The sequence below is a fragment of the Ursus arctos genome, unplaced genomic scaffold, assembly GCF_023065955.2.
Source record: "Ursus arctos isolate Adak ecotype North America unplaced genomic scaffold, UrsArc2.0 scaffold_13, whole genome shotgun sequence".
Classification (NCBI taxonomy): domain Eukaryota; kingdom Metazoa; phylum Chordata; class Mammalia; order Carnivora; family Ursidae; genus Ursus; species Ursus arctos.
In genome coordinates, this window is record NW_026622797.1 from 11,447,278 (window position 1) to 11,469,785 (window position 22,508).

The window sequence follows — 22,508 nt, forward strand, 5'->3', positions numbered from 1 at the left end:
ACCACAGAAGTCCATCAAATGAATTGGTATGAAGGTAGTGGTAGAATTCGTAGGAGAGAAGGCAAGCTGAGGCTCATCTTCTGCTGGCCAAGTAACTAATACAAAATATGTCTTTGAGACATAAAAATAAAGAAGAAAATAAGACATAAGACCAAGAAGTTGCAATGAACAGAAGGCAACTTAACACATGTGAGAACAAGCGTGTGGGACAAGCCACACACTAGGAGAAGATATTCTCTAGCACAAATTGTTAAGGATGTGTGACCCAAATATATAAAGAAGTCCTTTAAAAAAACAGTAATAAAAGATAACCCAATAGAAAAATAGGCAAATGATATGAATAGGCATTTCACAGAAAAAGAAATCACCTTTTACAATAGGAAATAAAATTGAGAATTTTTAAAAATATCAAGTGTCAGCAAGGATATAGAGCAGTTAGAATGCTTATACTCAGCCGGTATGATGATCCATCGGTACACCCATTTGGAAAGCAATTTGGTATATCTTCTAAAGTTACAGAGATGCATACCTTCTGATCCAGCACTTTCATTCCTAGGTATATAACCTAGGAATGCACATATGACTCAAATAGATATTTATAAGAATATTCTAGAAGCACTGGTCTTCATAGCAAAAATTGGAGTGCAAATATCAGCAACAAAATGAGAATATAAAATTGTGAAATATGCATGCAATGGAATATTTAACAGGAGTGAACAATCAGTGAATGATAGCTGTATGCAACAACCAGTGTGAATCTTGGAAACATAATATTGAGTGAAATAAGGCAAATTGCTGAAGTTTCCATACTGCATGGGACTATTTTTAAAAGCTCAAAATTCAGCAATGGACACATACATTGTAAAATAATTCTTTTTAAAGTTTTTATTTATTTATTTGACACACAGAGAGAGAGCCAGCGAGGGAGGGAACACAAGCAGGGGGAGTGGGAGAGGAAGAAGCAAGCTCCCAGCGGAGCAGGGAGCCTGATGTGGGGCTCGATCCCAGGGCCCTGGGATCACGCCCTGAGCCAAAAGCAGACACTTAATGACTGAGCCACCCAGGCACCCCATGTAAAATAATTTTTTAAAAAATACATGAGACTATCCTGAAGCTTTTGATATGGTGGAGGAACCACCATAGGTTTCAGAGACATACAGACTGAGATGTAAAGCTAATCCAAATACGTTTTACGTTTCCGTCAGCAAGTCTTTTTACTCCTTTGAGCATCAGTGTGTCATAACATAACGTAACGTAACATAATGTAACGTAACATAACTCAATAGTTTTGATCATAGTCATTAACTAATGTTAATTATTAACCCAATTTAGAAGTTAAAGCTCATTAATACTTTATGCTGTTCGTCTAGAATCCTTACACACAGAAGATGACCAGTTTGGTCATATAATTCAAGGAGAAGATGATGAAAACAAGAGCAGAACTTGGCTTCCAGACACTGTGATTCTGTACAATTACCAGTCCTTTGGTGGAGTGGTGCAGGTGACCAAACTGAATCATACCTGGGTATACATAATCGAGTGGTCGACCACGGTCATTTACTAGGCGGAAATTCCAAAATATTTTTCCTGTAGTATTATCTTTACTCTCAATCTTTTGTTTACAAGACACCAATTTAAAGCACTCCATTCAGGATTAAAGTAGTAACACTGAAATCGAGCTGGACCAAAAGACCACCCGGTCATAACTTTGGAACCAAGGCCCGGGGAGCATTGCTGAATCTGTGAGTTTTGCAGTTTCACAGCCAGTATCCAAATGGGGAATTTATGATTTATGTTTTTCCGGGTAATTCATAATTATACAAGCAAAGAAGAAAGTTCAATATAATATAACACACATTGATTTTTTGGGGCTATGCTATAAAAGCTTGATGTTAATATATAGGAAAGAAATTCTCAATGTTCCCCAAACATTTTGTTGTTCTAATAAATGGTTCTTAATGTTTTGAAATCACCTGATTGTTCTCATAGGTCTTGGAGAGGTTGAAACCCATTTTATTACAAATCATGATTCAGGCTCCTGGTAGACAGCTTTGTGAGCATAATGACCTCTCTATAAATATTACTGCTGAGTCAAAACTAAGTGGAACAACTGAATAGATTTGTGGTTTTCTCCATAGAGACTTAGAAACCCCCAGGTTTTATCTCAGTCTAATTATAGATTTTGACTTTTTTCAAGGTACTAATCAAGCTTGGCCCCCACACAGATCTAATGGAGCCATGTTTCAAAGGCCACAGAAATGGGCAGGTCATTTAAAGTGCCATGAATTAATGAGTGTAAATCCATGTATCTTTGCAGGCAAGAAGATATTTTCTATCTGGTGAGGGCCTGAAGCAATGAGGAGTCTCAGACATAATAAAAGCCTGATGCAGAGAGGATTTGAATTCCAGTTTGTCTCGTGTAAGTATGTTGATAACAAAAGTCTCAGGGGAAGAACCCAAAGAAAGAGAGGGAGCAGTAACTACTCTGCAGTGACAGAAAAAATATATTATTAGGATTATTCTGAAAATAAAGGAGTCCTGGAACCCTAAAAAGCTGTTCTTTCTAAATTGTAACGTGGCTGAGTGTATGACGGAAAAGCAGGTGTTTGGGCCCACACTGCGACCCCAAGCTATCCTGGCACACAAGATATGAAGATGGTGGAGGAACATTGGTTCTGAGTTCTGGTTTGGCCTGACTGTGAATTCTAGTTCCATCTAATTGACTTTGAGGGACTTGCTTTAATTCCTTATGGCTTAGATTCCTTATCTGTGATTACCTCTCGCAGGGTTATCAGATTATATGAGATCATGTGTATACCACAATAAGATATCACCTCACACTTCTTAAAATGTGGACTCTCAAAAAGACAAAAGATAACAATTGCTGGCAAGAATGTGGAGGGAAGGGAACTCCTGTATACTGGTGGTAAGAATACGAACTGATATAACCACTATGGAAAATAGTAAGAAGTTTCCTCAAGCAATTAAAAATACAACGTCATGTGGTAGAGCAATCCCACTCCTGGATATATATCCAAAGGGAATGAAATGATTATGTTGAAGAGATAGCTGTACTTCCCTGCTCCTAGCAGCATTATTCACAATACCAATGTATGTATCCACTGAATGGATGAATGAATGAAGAAAATGTGGTGCGGATGTCAATGGAATATTATTCAGCCTTTAAAAAGAAGGAAATCCTGTCATTTGCAATAGCATGATTGGTTCTAGAGGGCAGTTTGCTAAGTGAAATAGCCAGACTGAAAGATAAATACCCCAGAGTAGCATTTATATTTGGAATCTAAAAAAAAAAAAAAAATCTGGACTCAGTAAAAAATATGTGAATTAATGAATATTCTGATGAACTCAATGGGGGAATCCTTTTAAAATGTGTACATATATCAAATCCTCATGTTGTATACTTTAAATACCTTATAATTTTGTTTGTTAATTATAACTCAGTAAAGTTGAAAAATTAATTGATTTCTTAAAAAGTTCATGTATATATAACGTAGCACTTGGCCTGTTAAATGCTCAAAAGAAAGTGGGGGCGATCCTATTGTAACTGAAGAAACAGGGAGTTAAGCTTAAGAAGACTCACCTTCCTGGGGCGCCTGGGTGGCTCTGTCCGTTAAGTGTCTGCCTTTGGGTCAGGTCATGATCCCAGGGTCCTGGGATCGAGCCCCACATCGGGCTCCTTGCTCAGGGGGAAGCCTGCTTCTCTCTCTCCCTCTGCCTGCTGCTCCCCCTGCTTGTGCTCTCTCTCTGTCAAATAAATAAATAAATATATCTTAAAAAAAAAACCCAAAAACAAAACCTCTCCTTCTTGATGTACTTTCCCTCCTCAAAAGTAGGAGTATTTAGCTTCTTTTAGGTGGATTGTGCAGTTTCTTTGAGGACTTGGATGTCACAGGATTAATATCTGTGTTGTGAGTCTTTGCTAATTTTCTTACTTTCAATGTCTGTTATTACCCTTTTGCTAAGTTTGGCTCCATCTCTTATCTTTTCTCTTAACAGAATTGAAATCAACTACCAGAAATCATTTTGTGGTCACCACCAAAATTACATAGCTGTAGCCAATCACTTGTCACTTTCTGATAATTAAACACCTGGTCAAGAATGACATCTCCCAGCTGCCCACTTTCTTGACAGTCACCTTTGGAAATGAGCCACCATATTGTTGTTTTAGACTATCATTTATCCAGCCTTTTTCCTCAAAGATACAAATCTATAGGTCAGTTTATGTTAACCGTGGTAGATAGCAAAACCAATAATTTTGCATCCTAACAATTAGCTCTGCTATTTTCAGGCAGAATGACTATCTTGGAGAATTTTGGGGGCAATCTCTCAGATGATAAGTAAGCAAGCAAAGTTGTAAAAAAAAATTAGATGTATAGCTTCAGAACTCTATGGGGGGACAAAGGTCTCTAAGGAAGAACTCTGTGTCCTCAACAGAGGTAAAGAGAGTAGAGCTACATATTTCCAGCACAAATCCTCCGAATCATCGCTCGTCTTCCATAATTCATAGACTTGCTCTTTAGCGTCAGATTTGTGGCCGTGCACAAAGGTCAGAGCTAAAGAGTACAAAATGTGTAAATCTGAGGGCGGAAATTCTTTTTCCCCATTACTTATTTATCAAACAGGTTGAAGTCAGAGAGAAAGCTGGGATGGTGTTTTGCCTTTCTTCCTCCCATGCAGATAATCACCCCTGTGTCCTACCTTGTTAACCTTCTCTGTTTATTTCTATTTCCCTGCAATTTCTTATAATAGTTGCCAGTTAATCACAAATATATTAAAAGATTTCTTTTTAATCTAGCAGTCTTCACTGTTTTGTGGTTTCTATGCAAACAGTTTGCCCCACTGCTAAAGAGTGTCCAATTACGCTCACTGCAGGGAAAACCGAGGGGTCAGCAATTGACTTTGCTTTTGTCTAAGGTATCAAATGTGAAAGCAAATTAGGTATCTAAAAATAAAAACTAAAATTAAGACTAATAAAATGGAGCTTTGACTTTTCTCATCACAGACTCATTTATACTTAATGACACAGACCGACTGGATAGGTAATGGTTATAATCTCTCCTGAAATGGATTTTTAAAAATGGCTGATCCATCCCTCCTTTCAGGACAGGCAAATGGGCACCAAGACAATAGAGAAATAAGAGCCTGTTTATGCAGTTATACATTAATTCGTTTGTAATATTGGCTCGTATGCAAGGCCAGAGAGAGACGTGCTAGTCAGTGTTACTTAAATGTGTCAGCATATAAATTCATTGTACAGTATTTTGCTCACAGAGCTCTCTCTGCCAGATCAAACACGTGAAACATCAGAAAAACAACACCAGAATTTTCTTTCCAAAAACTCAACCCACTTTGCTTTCATCAGAAAGAGACTATTTTAGTAATACAATTTATAGAACCCTTCTCTTTCCTTGGATGTACATGTATCCACTTTCTGTTTACAGACACTCCCTTAAGTTGCAGACTATTTATTAATACCTCTTCCCAGATGAATGCTTCCTACCTATCCCTCTCGCCACACCTGTTCCTTTCTTCCTCTGACTCTCCTCCAGCTCACTTGCCACCAGTAGGACAGGAACTTAGTTCCGGAGGGATTGTAGCGCCACCTGAAGGCTGGCACACAGAACTATCTTAACCATTGTCTTCTCTACCATCTGCTTCTTTTCTCCTCCGAAGATTCTTTTTATGCACATATTTTAGCATCTTTTCTAAGCTTTTCCTTATTTAAAGTTGTTTCCTTCCCACCCCCAATTCAGAACCGGGGGAAATTTTGACAATCACAAGAAATAAAACAATTGTACTCATGGAGCCCTTCTTTTTCCTGGAGAGGCTCTAAGTTATTTAAATTTATTATTAAGTGCTAGATCTTCTTGTATTGTAAATATATTAAAGTACTCATTCCAACAAGATTACCTAAGTGAGCAATTTATATAATTCATCTAATCCTCCTTCCAAATTTTACGTACGGCTTGTCAGTCCATTTGAATTTATAATAAACTTTTGGGGGAAACCCAAGATAAGCAAGATAATTCATGAAGGAAAACTAAATCATGATGTGATTTTCACACACACACACACACACAGAGAAATGCAGAAATGCCTACTGTAGTGACATCATTTGAAAGACAACTGTCTTCTGTCTTACAAATAAATAGGTTAATAGACTCTTGCATACAAGTGAGTGAGTCAGCTTTGCTAACTTGTCCTTTTTTATTCCCCAGATCCAGCACCACGGGATTCAAATCTCCATTGACAAGTGTTCGGAAATGAATCACAAATGCAGCATATATGTGAATCAACACGCCACGCAAGCAGGAGCTCTAGTTCTTCCACAGCAATTATGTACAACAAAAGGGACTCTTCCTGCCTGTACCACCCCCCCACGCACACACACTCACAGGCACCCCACAACCAGTAGGCCATTTCCCCATTCACATGGAAACACGGGGCTTGCCCAGAGTATCCTTTGCATGTGCGCTTTAAAAATTCCTGTAAAAATCCTATGCAAGTAAAATGATACCAGTCTTACCAACTCTTCCATGTGATGTCATTATTTACATTTAAAAATATTTGTATACATTTTGTCTATAAAACGCTATCCTAAGAGTTACAAACCTGTAAAGCTCGCATTAGGTAAAAGCATAATCTTTCACGAAATGGCCTTTCCCTGAGCTAAAAATGAGAGAAAAATCTAAAAATTACTTTTGAAGAGAGACAAAGTCTCAAGTTTTTTGGTTCATTGACAGGTTGGTTTGAAACTGGACCAACCCTATAGGCCACTCGCTATTATTTACATTTTGTCAGGTTTGGGGGTAAGTCCAGTATATTGATAAAGGGGGAAGTCAGGAACACTCCTTGGAATATGGGAATTTTTTATACTACTGAATAAGGTGGTAGAACTCTTCTTGACAGACAGTACTTTCAAGGTGATCCGTACCTGTTTTCTGTAGGGGTAGGAGGAAAAGAAAGCCCTCATCTTTAGACACGTTCCCCTGGTTCCACCAGAAACAAAGGACCTTGAATTAGAGGAGGAAGTGAAGGAATCTGCCTTTCAGACAAAGGCAGCCCTTAGGACAAGCTTCTTACAGGGACTGCTCTGCCCTAGGCTCTGTTTGGAAAAGCCACTGGTAATTTGATGAATATTCAGTTTTGTTCTTGGGACTTTATCCTTCTGGAAATGTGAGAAATCAGTTTATCTAGTTCTGTTATTTAGATTTCTCCTTTCAAATGTTTTTTCTCTTAAATCTATTCCTTGTGAATAACACAGTTGTACCTCTTTGGGTTTCCATTGGTGGTATCCAGCCTTGCTGTCCTTGCTGACTCTTTACAAAATCTGGCCTTTTCTAAAGATGATTCTAGAACATCATATCTCTTTTAACATGGTTAAGCTTTTAAGGAACAACGTGTTTCCTTCCAATTAGTCTGTTGTATAGCAAGCTTTTATTTTTTTTCTTCACTTTCTCTATCTAATTGGTTTTAACAGAGTAAAACTCTCTGCTCCAAAAAAGAAAGTGATCAGTACAATTTCCAGTAATTGCTCCTCATGCTATCATTTCCCAAGAAAATGCACAGGTATGAGGACTAGGACTCTTGATTCAGGATATGCAATCACAACCTTGGGTAGTTCGTCTAGGAGATGCTGAACACAACGTTGGGACAGTCCACAGCCCTCCCTGGCCCTAACGTCTACCACAGAGCTATCTTGGGGTACGACACAGGTAGTATTTTAATTTTAGCCATTCTAATGAGTTTCTAGTGGTATCTGGGTGTGGTTTCAATTAGCATTTCTCTGAAAACTAATAATTTTGATCACATTTTTATATGTTTACTGAACATTCGTATATCTTTCTCCTTAAAGTGCCTGTTTAAATCTTTTGCCCATTTTTAATGTTTTTGTCTTTTTAATATCGAGCTTTTAAAGTTTTTTCTATTTTCTGGATATGGGTCCTTCTAAAGATATATGCTCTGCAAATTTAGTCACCATCAAATGTTTAGCTGTGGTCCTGTCTATTTGCCTTACAGTGTCTTATGATGAGCAAAGTTTTTAATTGTAATCAACTCCCATTATTATTTTTTCTTTTATGGATTTTTTCCTGTTATTTCTATGAATTTATTGCCCGTTCCTAGCTTACCAACAAATTCTCTAATGTCTTACTTTAGAAGCTCCTATATTCTTGAATTTCACCTAGAATTAATTTTTGTATATGGAATGAAGTAGCAGGTGAAGTTTATTTATTTGCCCATCTGTATCTAGTTTGTCCAGCACCATTTGTTGAAAAGACCATTTTTCTCTGTTAAATTCCCTTTGCACCTTGATCAAAAATTAATTATTCCTCGTGAGTAAAAAGTAAATGTTCCACTCTGTCTACTCTTGGACCCATTCTGACCAAGTAATCAATTTATCTATCCACACACCACAAGCACACTGTCGAGATTACTGTAAATTTATAGCACGTCTTGAAATTAAGTAGTATAAATTGTAGAACCTTGCTATTCTTTTTCAGCATAATTTGGCTATTCTTGATTGCATTTCTAGATTAATTTTAGAATCAGCTTTTTAATTTTTACAAGAAAAATCTTGTGAAATGATAGATGGAATAGTGTTGAATAAATCAATTGACATTGTATTAACATTGAGTTTTCTTTCCGATGAACATGAAACAGATTTTCACATGTTTACGTCTCTTAAAATTTCAGCATTATTTTTTAAATTTTAGTGTAGAGGTATTGCACACTTTACATTGAATGTATCTATTTTATACTTTTCATGCTATTACAAGTGGTATTCTTTATTTCATTTTCCAATTGTTCATTAACTGTTCTGTAGATATACATGAGAATTTGCATTTAGGCTTTATGTCTTGTGACCTTGATAAATTCACTTTCTAGTTCTAATAAATGTTTTGCACATTTCTTATGATTTTCTCCTCACATAATGAGATTGCAAACAAAGAGTATTGCCTCTTCCTTTCCAATATAGAGCCCCTTTAATTCTTATTTCCCCTTCATTGCACTGTTAAGAACCACCAGTACAATGCTGGTTAGAATTGATGGGCTTGTTCATCTTTGCATTATTCCCAATCTTGGGGAAAACATTCAGTGTTTGCCCATTATGTATGATATCATTTGCAGGTTTTTCATAGATTTTTTTTAAATTAGTTTGAGTAAGTTCTCTTCTGTTAAAATTTGCTAAGAGCTTTTCTTAAAATCACAAATGAGTGTTAATTATTATCAAATGCTTCTTTATCATCCAAGATATTATGAAGTCTACTTTTTATTCTGTTGATGTGGTGAATTCTTATCAATTGATTTTTTGAAAGTTAGAGTGATCTTGCTTTCCTGGGATAAATATCAATTGAACATGATATATTGTCCTTTTCACATGACTGGATTTGATTTATTCATATTTTTAAAGAATTTTTGTATCCATGCTTATGATGGGATTGGGGTTTTTGTTTTCCTGTAATATTTTGGCTATTTTTATTATCAGCTTAATACTTGTCTCACCTTTCATATTCTTGTTTTCTAAAAGAGTTTGTGTAAGATTGTGATTATTTCTACTGTAAATGTTTGACCTGGAATTTTCTACATGAAAGGTTTTTGTTTTTTTTTTTAAGATTTTATTTATTTATTTGACAGAGATAGAGACAGCCAGCGAGAGAGGGAACACAAGCAGGGGGAGTGGGAGAGGAAGAAGCAGGCTCATAGCGGAGGAGCCTGATGTGGGGCTCGATCCCATAACGCCGGGATCACGCCCTGAGCCGAAGGCAGACGCTTAACCGCTGTGCCACCCAGGCGCCCCTCTACATGAAAGGTTTTTAATTATGAATTCAACATTTAAAAAATATATGCCTATTCGAATTTTCTCTTTCTTCTTGTGTCAGTTTTGGTAATTTTTGACTGCTAAGGCATTTGCCAATTTTAATTAAGCTGTCAAATTTATTTGTATAAAGTTGTTCATATTCCTCTAGATATCATCTTAATGATATTTAATGGTAGGATCTGCAGAGATATACACTCTTTCCTTCCTGATACCGTAATTCATGGTTCTATCTCTGTTCCTATCCCATCTATTTCTCTCCCCACTCTCTTGATCAGTCTTGCTATGGGTTTATCATTTTGAAAAGTCTTTTTCAAGAACCAACTTTCATTTTTGTTGATGTTCTCTATTGTTTGTCTGCTTTCTATTTCACTCATTTTTGCCCTTAATCATTTCCTTACTGTGCTTACTTTGATTTTTTTTTTCTTTTTCTACTTTATGATGTTGATAACTTAGATTATTGACTTTAAAATTTTATGCTTTTGGAATATAAGCCTTTAAAGCTATCAAGGCTGCCTAATCATTGCTTCAACTATATCCCACAAATTTTAATATGCTGTTTTAATTATACTTCAGTTACAAATATTTTACAAATTCTGTTATAATTTATTCTTAATCTCATGGGTTATTATAAAATGTGACTTTTAGTTTCCAATTATTTGTGATTTTCCTGGTATTTTTTTTATTAATTTCTAATTTAATTTTGGTCTGATCAGAGAACACACTTGGTAACATTTCAATCCTTTGGAATTTATTGGGAAATGTTATGGATTATGATTTGGTATAGTTTGGTGTTTTTGTATTTGGAAAGAATATATATTCTGCAGTTTTGGAGTGTAGTGTTCTAAATATGTCATTTATGTTAACTGGTTATAAGCTATTCAGGTTATTTTTTATATTCTTTCAAAATTTTGTTCATTTGTTCTATCATTAACTAATCAGGAAATATTAAGTTAGTTCTCTGTAGTTGTAGATTTCTCTAACGCTAACTTTTTTAACTCATTTTTTCCTTCGTGTGTTTTGAAGCTGTTTTTAAGTACATATACATTTTAAGGTTATTATGTCTTTATGCTGATTTGACCCTTGTATCATTACAAAGTATTTCTCCTTATTTCTGACATTTATAGAATATTTTTCTATTTTATTATCTTTGCTATCTATGAAATATTTCTATGACATTTTTGCTATTTAATTTGTCTGATATCAGAATAAAAAGACTCCAGTATTTTTATGATTTGTGCTATTTTTCAATCTATTTACTTCAACTCATCTTAATATGTTCCTTTTATAAACAACATGCATTTAGGTTTTGCTTATTTTTATCCGGTTTTATTATTGGTGCCTTTATATTGGTATGCTTATTACATTTACATTTAATATAATTACTGACATGTTTATGTTTAAATATTTCGTGTTGTTGTTTTTCACTTATCCCATCTGGTCTTTGTTTTTTGTTTCTCCATTCTTATCTTCTTTGGCTTGTTTCCTATATTTTTATTATTACATTTAATCTCCTCTGTTGGCTTTTAGCTCTACCTTTTACTCTGTGTTTTTAAAAATTATTTTAAAGATTCCTTAGAAATCACAACATGCGTCTTTAACTTGGATGCTCTCTTTTCAAATAATATCATATTCCTTCATGAATTATGCAAGATATTTCCTTCATTCCTGTGTAAGAGCCTTATAACTGTGTGATTTTATTGAATGCCCCTGCCATCTGGCGTGCTTTTGTTTCACATATATTAATGTTTTACTTTCGCATATGTTATAAATCTTATAATACACTGTTATTGCTTCTATTTTGACAATCAATAGTCTTTCAAGAATGTAAAAATAATGAATTATTTTATATTGATCTTGATATGTACTGTTCCTTGGTATTATTTATTTATTTCTGTAGTTCTGGGCTTCCATTTAGTATCATTTCCTTCCAATCTGAAAATTTTTCATTTGCATTTCTCATAGTGTAGTTCTATTTGTGATTGAATTCAGTCAACTTTTGTCTATTTTAAAGTATCTTTATTGCATTTCCAGTTTTTGAAAAATATTTTTGCTGCCTGTGGAATTCTCACTGATAGTACTTTTTTTCCTGTTTTGTAAACATTGTCTTCTGGTTTCTATTGCTTCTGATGCAAAATTAGCCATTATTCTTATTCCTGTTTTCTGATATGCACATTGTGGTTTTCTCTGACTGTTTTTAAGTTTTTCTCTTTATCTTAGGTTTCAAAAATTTGATTTTGATGTACCTCAATGTGATTTTCTTTGTGTATTTCCTGTTTAGGGTTCACTAAGCTTCTGGGGTTGTGGAACTTTTTGGCTTTACTTGAATTTGGAAACGTTTGACTGTTATTTGTCCACATGTTTTGTCATTCCAGTCATTGTTTCCAGAACTCTAGTTTCACACAAGTTAGACCACTTTATAATATCCTACAGGTCCCTGAGTCTCTGTTCATTATTTCTAGTCGTTTTTTTCTCCCTGCATTTCAGTCTGTATAATCTCTGTTGCCCTATTGTGACAGTTATCAGTGTACTTCTTCCCAGTTCCCAATTCACATTTCAATACCTGCTTTACAGTAACGATGAGAATTCCTGTAGAATTTCTCCTTTACACTGAGGAGGATATTAAGCTTCTCAGTAGATAGCCCCGAAGGGACACTCGGAATGGGGCTTCTCTTGGTGTTCAGACTGCTATATCGTTGGTCACTGGTACAGATACGTGGACATTTGGTGGCACTCTGCCCTAGCTTTGTGCCCTGAATATGCAATCTCTCAGTGACCTTGCAATCCTGGCCCAGCCTGGTGACCACTTTTTCATAACCCTCCCAACATGTTCTAACATTTCCAAATTCAGCCGCAGCCTGGCTCCTTCTGTGTGCCTTCCCCGCTGCCCCACCACCCTGGAGGCTCATCTTCCTTGGACCTTGTGGTGCAGGTGCTGCACACTCGAGACCACCCACCTTTAGCAGCAGCCCAGTTCTCCCTGTGCACCAGCTCACTGGTTGCAACTCACTTATCCCCTACAGGTGTTTCTCCAGCAGCCCTCAGTGCAGACGCCAGATTTGCTCTGAGCACCTGCTCACCCACTGTGGCTTACCTGCACCAGAGTTACTTCCTGATTGCTTGCTGACCGTGGACAAGCTTTGGCCTGCAAAACCCAGAAAACTGCTCTGCCATTCAGCAGGCTGCAACTATACCTTTTCCAACAAGGTCTCAACCTCAACCCTCAGGAGTGGACTGCCTTCTAAGTTTCTCCTTCCTTGTCCACCCCTCCTCAGCCCCAACTTTAGAATTATTTTACATCTGATAGTCTTTTATCATAGCTTCATTCTTTATATTTATCTTCCCTCTTTAAATCACTGTGTGATTTCTGTCTCTTTCCTAGACCCAGACCAATATCCCTGTTTTCAAATGTATTGGTCTTTGTTCGCTGGTGTTCAATTTGTTGTTGAATCCATCCGCACAATATTCATTTCATATATTGTATTTTGCAATGCTGAAATTTCCCTTTTTGTCATTTTTATTTCTTGGTTGGTATTTCCTATTTGTTTATTCATTGTCTCTTTTTCTTTGCTTCTTTATATGAGTCTTAAATTTTTTAATTATATGCTAAATGCCACATATTTAAATTTCTGTATTCCATTGTCTTTCTTTAAGGAATATTGTCTTTTGTTCTGGAATGCTTTCTCCTGTTGACATTTGTTTTGAAGCTTTGGTATTTTGTATCTAGGGCTATCATTGGCCTACTCATACGGAAGAGCCTTTTTGAGACCTCAACCACCACTCTGGCTACTTGAAAGCTTATCCCAGCTCTGTCAAATGCTATGTCTTTTGTTTGTTTGTTTGTTCTTTGTTTTTATTTTTGTTTTGTTTTGCTGCTGTTGTTTTTAGCCTCCAAGTAGCTATTCTCTACCAGATCTTACCATTCCACACATGGTCAGCTTAGTATTTGGACAAAGATTCAAGAGGTCCCATGCAGTTTTCTGGAGTTCCTCTTTATACAAATTCCTTCTTTCTGAGAACCTGTCTCCCAACTCCCCAACATGCCTTGATACATGGCAGTCTCTGTTTGCTCTACCCAGAGAGACCACTGCTCTCCATTTGGGCTCAGTCCCCAATGCTAGGGTTGTAAAGAGCTCCTAGACAGAAAGCTGAAATTAATGTTGAGCACACATTCTGAGTTTCCATTCTTTCAAAGATCACAGCCTTGCTTTGCCTAAAAGTAATTTCATATATGTTCGCTAGTTTTATAGATTTTTAAATAGAGGGTAAATAAGTCCTATGTCTATTTTTTTAATGTGCTTAGAATGTGAAGTTATTTTCTTTTAAAATGAGTTGGGATGTGTGTGTATTAGATTTCATATTGTCAGATAAAATTTTCATATTATAAACTTTGGGAAAACAAACAGAAAATCATAAAAAAGAAAACCATTGATCTTTTTAGTGTATGTATATTATATATACTTGTAGAGTATATTAAGCTGTTAATATGTTAATTATATTAATTAATATCAATCTACTGTACAAGTACATATAAATAAAACTGGATTCACATAACATCTACTGTTTTTATAACCTTATTTTCCACTCCAACTTTATTATGAACACTTTTCCATGCCATTAAATAATTTTTCACAACCAACAGCATAACATAATTGTAGACTGCTAAATCCTTCCTGAAATGCAAACACCACCAATGGAATTATAAATGATTCAGTATCTGATAAAACTGAAGTTTTCCTTTCAAAATTTAAAAGTCATAATTTCAAGTGAATTAATCTATAATCTACATATACCCTGTTTTATTTATTTTTTCTTACCATCCTACAAGCCACGTATTCTAATTGCATTTAGAAAATTAAGCTAAAAACATCGTAATTGGGTAATTTCTGATGCCAGATTGGTAAAACTGCAGAGGTTTACGGTACACAGTTCAACACATCAAACAGCCGGGTCTGGGTTCATTGCCTAAGTTACCATGGTATCTTCCAAAATCATAAAAACCTGCAGTATAATTGAAGCTTTAAAGGGAGGAAGCTGTCCTCAATTCAGAAGTAATAAAAGGTCAATCTGTTTTGTTGCTGCCTGCTTTAAAAATCTTTAGAATAGACTGAAAAGTGTCTTCTGTCCCCCTTTCTTTCTCTTCTTCTCTCTTGCACACGTCTACACACAAGTTTAGATGGTAAAATCTCAGCAAATAGGTTTTTACTTAAGTGCACATTTTTCAGTGCTTATAGGAAAGTATAAATGAAAGAGCTCTGATGCTTCACTGTGCAGAAGCCACCTCTAAACTAATTTCACAGGCAAGACCACAGCTGCTGTTCACCCAGCTTTGAATTGGCTCAATATATCCTGTCTGTTTGGGTGGGTGTTATTGACTTGCCTCATTTGTCTGCGCTAACAGGATCTTTTTGGAGAAAGAAACAGAGGGAAGGAGTGAGACGGAGGAAAGGAAGCAAAAGGAAAAAATACTAATTCAAAACCATTACGCAGATCCAGCTGGCCGCTCCCCATTGTCTCTGTTTCAATGAGACTTTTTGGCACCATGATCTGTATGGGTCTCCTGCGTCATAAGGTAACGAATACGTTCACAAGACATTGGGGTTTGCTCATGTGGACACACCCAGGGTCCCCAACACTCCATCCCTGTTACCTCAGCTGAAATAATTTGACTCCTAGTAAGGAGATTTCCACTCATTCAATTTTTATTCATGGTATTTTGTTCCTAACCACATTCTTTCATATAAGGACTGAATATTTCACCATCTAATTTTACTTCACACAAAGAAAATATCCACGCAAATTACTGAAAATGACATGATGCATCATCCAAGTTTGAGGAAGTCTCCACTGACTCAGGCAAAAAGACCCACATTTTTGAGGATTAAATTTGTCAGAGATTACTGTCTGTTCAATCGTAAATCAGATGATTTTGATATATACAAGGCTGTCAGATCAATAACACCATGTTAATTCCCCTTTTAAGCTATGACTTAAACTCAACATTTTAAAACATTTTCTATAGGCTCCAATCAGACAAACCATAATGCATCATTTTACTTGTGCTTTTTTTCCCCCAAACTTGATACAAATATTTTGTGTTAAATACATTTACACACATACATACACATGTATGTTCCAAAAAGAAATAAAATAATCACCACATGTGTGACAGACGCTCAGATGGCGGTTAGAACGACCTGCCCTTTAGCACATGCATGAGACTGATTACATTTATCCTCCCAAATTTGGGAACAGTCTGTGCATTTCTTAAGAACTCTGCAAATTCCCAGAATAGTTAGGATTTTATGATCACCTCTGTTTAGGTATTTTAGTTCCGTGTGACCACTTTTCCACTCCAGACATCTGGTGTCACACATATATGGAAGACGGGTGTCGATTCATTACAGTTCCTTCTTTCCCATTTCTAAACGTTGGAGGTCTCCGCGCTCACCTTCCCACGTCTTCTCTAGCTACACTTCCTGTTTTGTGATGTCATCCGGGACGTGTCCTTAAAGAGCCATCTGCTGCTGTATCCGTGTCCTAGGCCTGCTGTAACAAATTACCACAGAGTAAGTAGCTTAAAGCAACAGAAATTTATTCTCTCACGCTTTCCAAGGCCAGAAGTTCAAAATCAATCACTGAGGTGAAGTCAAGGAGGTGGTAGGGCCGGGCTCCCTCTGGAGGCTGTAGGGGAGAATGCATCTCTCCCTTGCCTCTTTCCAGCTTCAGGGGCCACGGGCATTCCTTAGCTTGCGGACCCGTCACTCCAGCCCCTCTCTCCCTGGTCACACTGCCTCCCCCTCTTCTGCGTGTGGGAAATCTTCTGCTTCTCTTGCGAGAACGCTTGTGATGGCCTTTAGGGACCACCTAGAAAATCCGAGATAATCTCTCCATCTCCAGACCTTTAATAACATCTGCAGAGACCCTTTTTTCTTAAGAGTTAACGCTACTGATTCCGGGGATTAGCACCCGACACCTTGGGGGAGCATTTTCAGCTTACTGCAGCCGATCATTCAAAAGCACACAGCTATCACCCCATGTCTTCACACTCACATTAGAATAGAACTGGAGTCCACCGGGTCCCACGTGACACCTTTCTGACCTCGTTCCCCAGCACCCGCCCGCCGGTCCACTGTGCTGCAGGCACTCTGACTCCTGAGCTTCTATGGCGAGGGGCTTGGGACTCGCTTGTTCACCTCGTTGAGGTCTCTGCTCAAATGTCACCTCCCCTGAGAAGCTGTCTTTAGCCACCTTACCTCCCACTCCGTCTCCCTCCCTGTCTCCTCCTGTCTCTTTCCCCCTCATCCCTTTCTTTTCCCACCCCCCATCCTTCTTCATGGAAAATCCCTCTCATCTCTCAAAGGTAATTCCTTTCAGTCTTGCCTGCATTTCATAACACACAAAATACCCAAAGGTTATGTGGCATGGCCAGGACATTAGAATATAGTTACCAGGCTATTTAACAATCTGAGTATCATACAACATTACAGGTGCTTATAAAACTGAAATATGTATTAGAAAAACAAGCCACAGGTATCATTAAGAATCATTTATAGTTTCTCCTAGTCTCTCTTACAAATACGTCTGTGTTGAAACAATCTGTCCTGGACACAACAAGTGAGCAGAAATAACCATGCGCTTTTAGGCACCTAGTTGACTCTTTGCTGAGTTCCTTCTGTGCTTGCAGGCCCTCTGACCAGGGACCCTGTGTGACTGCAGAGGTCACATGTCCACAGAGTTGGACCTGGACACCAGACTGTTTCAAGAAGATTCCTAAAGTGTTACATGTTTGGTGCTGGTTTTTTTTTTTTTTAACTTTTCATTTTGAAATAATTATAGATTCATAAAAACTTGCAAAAGTAGGACCGAGAGGTCTCCCTCACCATATTTGCTTTTTAATAGATTTAAGTCAGTAGCCATGGGAGTGGTTGTCCTTCCTGTTGAGTGGGCCTGTTTCTAGTTCCCACAGCACAGCCAGCTTGGGAGGCCTTCCCTGATCAGCGCAGAGTGGTGCCCTTTCTTTGTGCTTCTGGAACATCCTGAACTCAGCACTGCAGCTGCAGCCTGCTTCCCTCTGGCCTCAGGTAGACTGGTGACCTGTGCGAAAAGAGGGAGGGTGCCTGTTCTTTTCTCAGATAATTCAAGACCCTGGCAAGTGACTGTCCCATAACAGATGCCCGATAAACACATGCGGCCGGAAGGGGGCAAGCAACCCAGCTAGCTGGCTACTTTGTGTGACCAGGGGATGATCAAAATCAAACCACTTTTAATATTCTTGTTTTATCATAGCCCCAATTTGCAAACATTTGTTATGTGCAGTCTGTAAAAGTTAGACTGAGTTTATGTTCGCGGCTTGAAATTCACAAACGAACGCCATAGCAGGTGTTTCGAATGTGGGTGGTACGGGGGCTTCCCTGCAGATAACCCGTCGGGTCCCAGTTACAAAGCGTATACTGTCTTTTCTTTCAGAAATTTGCAGTAATGATTCTTGGCATAGGCTGAGGCAGATACTAGAGAAATAGAAAAATAAGAGCTGTGATTCTTCTAGTGGCTTAAAAATTATTAAAGTCCGATAAAAAGCAGGTTTTGAGGTTTGTAAGCCATCATAACGCCTGAGCAGGGAAGATGATTCCTTCACATTAAGTAGGTTAACATCCTCTTATTGTAAGAGAGAAATAAATAAAAGGTCAGCTGAGCTATTTCTATTTATTCTCAAGGTGAATTCATAGTCCTTATCTACTTATCATCCGAAATAGACCCCGGCCATCTCACTTTAGAACAAGGCCGAGGAGATCAATGTCACCTGGAGCGAGTCTCCGCTGACAGTGCCCCACACAAAGCAAAGAGAAAAGTCACAACTCCCGTTGCCATGGGGAGTTACCAAGTTCGTTTGTCTCTAGGTCAGTGCTGTTTTGGATAATCACACAGCTATCCTTATATGACTCCAAGCAGGGCAAATCTGGGTTTTAAAGAAATGATTGTTGCTTTGACTTTTCAGAGCTATTCATTTCTAAAACCCAGAGCAAGACCCTGTGGTTACAAACTTAAGTGAATCAGACAATTGGATAAATATACACACAAAGAACCAGACCCACTGGGAACTAAAACGGCGACATTTTTAACACTGTAATTTATAACTTGCATAGCTACAAAAGGGGCAGTGGATCCTAAATTATCTAGGTGTTTTTCTTTTTTTTTTTTTTTAAATCACAGTGCATAAAGTCATCTCCTACATTGAGAAGCCAGCGAGTGGCTGATGTTACTTCTTGCTATGAAAGGAATGGTTTCTGAAATGATTGCTGGGTGACCCGGCGCCCCTCACACTGATTAGTGCATTACAAGGCTACGGTGAAGGGCTGTTGCCACTCCCAGCCACTCATGGTTTAGCCTTCCTGCTGCGTGATCAGCGTGAGTTTTGTGTGGAAACTAAGTCACCCTATGGCTGATTGCCGGGCTCCAGCACCTCCTATCAGCTCTGTCACCTCCCGGTTAATGACAGCTGTGCCATACTTCCCCAGACTGCCTCCATCTGACCTTGAGGGACTCTTCCCCCCTCCATGCCGAGCCCCAGTGCTCCTGCGGGTGGACTCCTGGAGGACACCTGGGTTGGCCAGGCATATGCTTTCTCATTTACTGATTGCATAGCCCCTCTTGCACTTCGTGATCTTTCTTCTCCACATAGATTTGAATTGGTAAATACAGAGTTCCTAGTTTAAAAAGGGCCTGTTTGAAAGCTAATTTGTAAATCCACTTGAACTTCAACAATTTTTTTTTTTTTTTTAGAAAGAAAGAAACATTGGTTAAGTCCTCTGGTCAGCCTATAAGAAGGCAACGGGGTAAAACTGAAATAAAACATCTACAATGAAAAATATATACTGACATTGATAAATATGTATTGTATTTCAAGCTGCATGTGATAAATTTTAGGCCCCATGCCCTCTAATGCCATTAACAACAGCCAGATAAGAGAGGGTAGGAAGGTCCAGGCAAAACTTTCAAACCCCAGGCCCACAGCCCCGTGGAGGCTCTGGAAGAAAGTCTAGTGATATTGACAGAATGCAGTCTTTCACCATATCTGCAGAAAAAGTAACAGCACGAGGGTCCAACATGAATGAGAACAGTCCAGCAGGTGAGAACAGGGTAGCCGTGTGGATGCTTGGGGCCAATTACTTGCCAGCTAACAACCAGAAAGGTTGTGGCCAGTGATTGTGGCAGCAAAGTAGAGAAAGAAATGATGATCTGAGAATCCCTTCCCCTACCTGGTGACCCTTCAGGAAGCAAGCTGGTCTATTTTGTTCTAGCAAGCCTGTTCACTCACTAAATCCTACTGTTGGCATGATGTTTTTCCAACTTTTCCTGATAATGAGAATTAGTGAACCACTCGCTAAAGTGCAGACCCCCTCCATTCCTCTGAAATATATTGAATCATAATTTCATGAGAACTCCAATCAGGGTACAGGTGTTGCTACGATGCTGATACATAAAGAAAAGCTGAGGCCCGTTCTCCGCCTGCTTCCCCCATACCACTTGGGGGAAACCACAGACCCGTGGAGCAGACTCCAGCAGGGGCGTGGGGGAGGTGGGCAGAGAAGGCGCTGTGACAAGCTCTAGTCCTCCTCCACAGTGACAGGTGGAAAGCATCAGCGAGAAGGGACCACTTATCCAGTTCTTTGCACAATTAATAGGTTTAAAATTCTTCAATGCAAGTTATCTGGTAACTCACTTTTTTGTGTATCCCCTGATTTGATTGCACAATGATCGCCTTTCTGTGTTAATCATTACATATGGAATTCCCAGGTTTTTAATATTTCATCATGATTGTCTATTTTTTTTTTACATTGTAATTTACAGCGCCCTTTACTCTGAATGACCCCATGGCAGTGTTTCCATTGAGTTAAATATTAGCAGAACCTTACCACAGTCAACAGGCATTTGTTGAGCACCTACCGGAGTCGAGCTCTGGGATGAATACTGATGGGATACAACAATGAAGAAGAACACAGATATTAAAGATTTTGTGATTCATTTAGAAGAGACAGTAGAGACCTAGAAAGTCCAGGGGGAAGGTACAAAGAAACCTGGGATGAGAGCAAACGAATGGCCTAGGAGTTCGAAGATGAGAAACACTGCTGGGCGTTGGCAGTCAGGGACACCTATATAATCTGCTGGACCGTTGTTCCAAGACAGTGACACTGGTGTCCTTGCTCAAGTATGGGGACCTTCCAAAAGAGGAGCTCTGTGTGCCTGCATGGGTCACACACCCATGAAGCTGGCTGCAGGTGACAGAAATCTCTGAGAATTTGAAGACTTTGAACTGGTTTTTGAAAGAAGGGTTGGACTAACCAAGAGAGTGAGAGGAAAAGGCTCAGTACTGCTTGGGAAACGAGAGACTGCACATTGTAGGCCCCGGCTGTCTACCGGAATCAGTACCATCAGCCAGGTGAGCAAGGTTGGCCTCTGCAATGATAAGTCATGTTTTTATTTTCTAATTTTTTTAAAGATTTGTTTATTTATTTGAAAGAAAGAGAGAGCACAAGAGAGCACGAGTAGGAGGGGCAGAGGGAGAGGGAGAGTCTCAAGCAGACCTCACGCTGAGCACCAAGCCCCATATGGAGCTTGATCTCACAACCCTGAGATCATGACCTAAGCCAAAACTGACTAAGCCACCCAGGCGCCCCGTAAGTCGTTTTTAGAATGTACTTTTGATAAGCTGTGATGAAGATGCTACTTTACTTCTTTGAATTTCCCTTCCCCAGACACATAACCCCAGCCTCGTCATGAGAAAAACAGACAAATCCAAATTCAGAGACATCTCACAAAAAACGTCTGCTCAGTGCTTCTCAATCCTATCCAGGTCACCCGGAGGAAGGAGAGGCTGAGAAACTCGTTTCCAGTTGGCAACACATAGTTGGAGCTTGTTTTCCTAATTCACTCTAACGATCTCTTTTAGTGTATTTAAACCATTTAAAAAATTAAAAAAATTAAAAGTAAAAAAGAGTGATAACGGATACAGTTGGATTCATATCTGCCATACTTGCAACTTCCCACTCATTTGTTCTTTGTTTCTTTTTTCTCTCTCCTCTGCTTTCTCTGGTTTTCAGTGAGTGTTTTGCATGATTCCATTTTTATGTCCTCCTAAACCCATCAATTGTACTTTTAAAAATTTTCTTTAGTGAATCTCAGTTTCTGCATCAAGGGAATAGGATACTTCCTAGGTTACAAGCTTCTTGAGAGAATTAGAAATAATAGAGTAAGCCAGAGACTAGCTTCTTGTTCCTTTCGGTACAGCTGGTGCTTACTCAACATTGGGAATGTTCGAGCGGAAAATCTGCATTGGCTTATTTCATCTACATAAAGCCTAGTAAGAGAAATACTAATTCTTTATAAATGGGGAAACTGAGACATAGAGAAATTAAGTAACCTGCCTCAGGTCACACAGCTGGTAGATGGTAGAACTGGCATTTGAATCCAGGAAATGTGGCTCCAGAGCCTACATACACACCATATACCTTCTGAAAGGGGTTTCCATGAAAAGGCAAGAAGATGTGGTCCATATATACAATGGAATATGACTCAGCCATCAGAAAGGATGAATACCCACCATTTGCCTCGACATGGATGGAACTGGAGGGGATTATGCTAAGTGACATAAGTCAAGCAGAGAAAGACA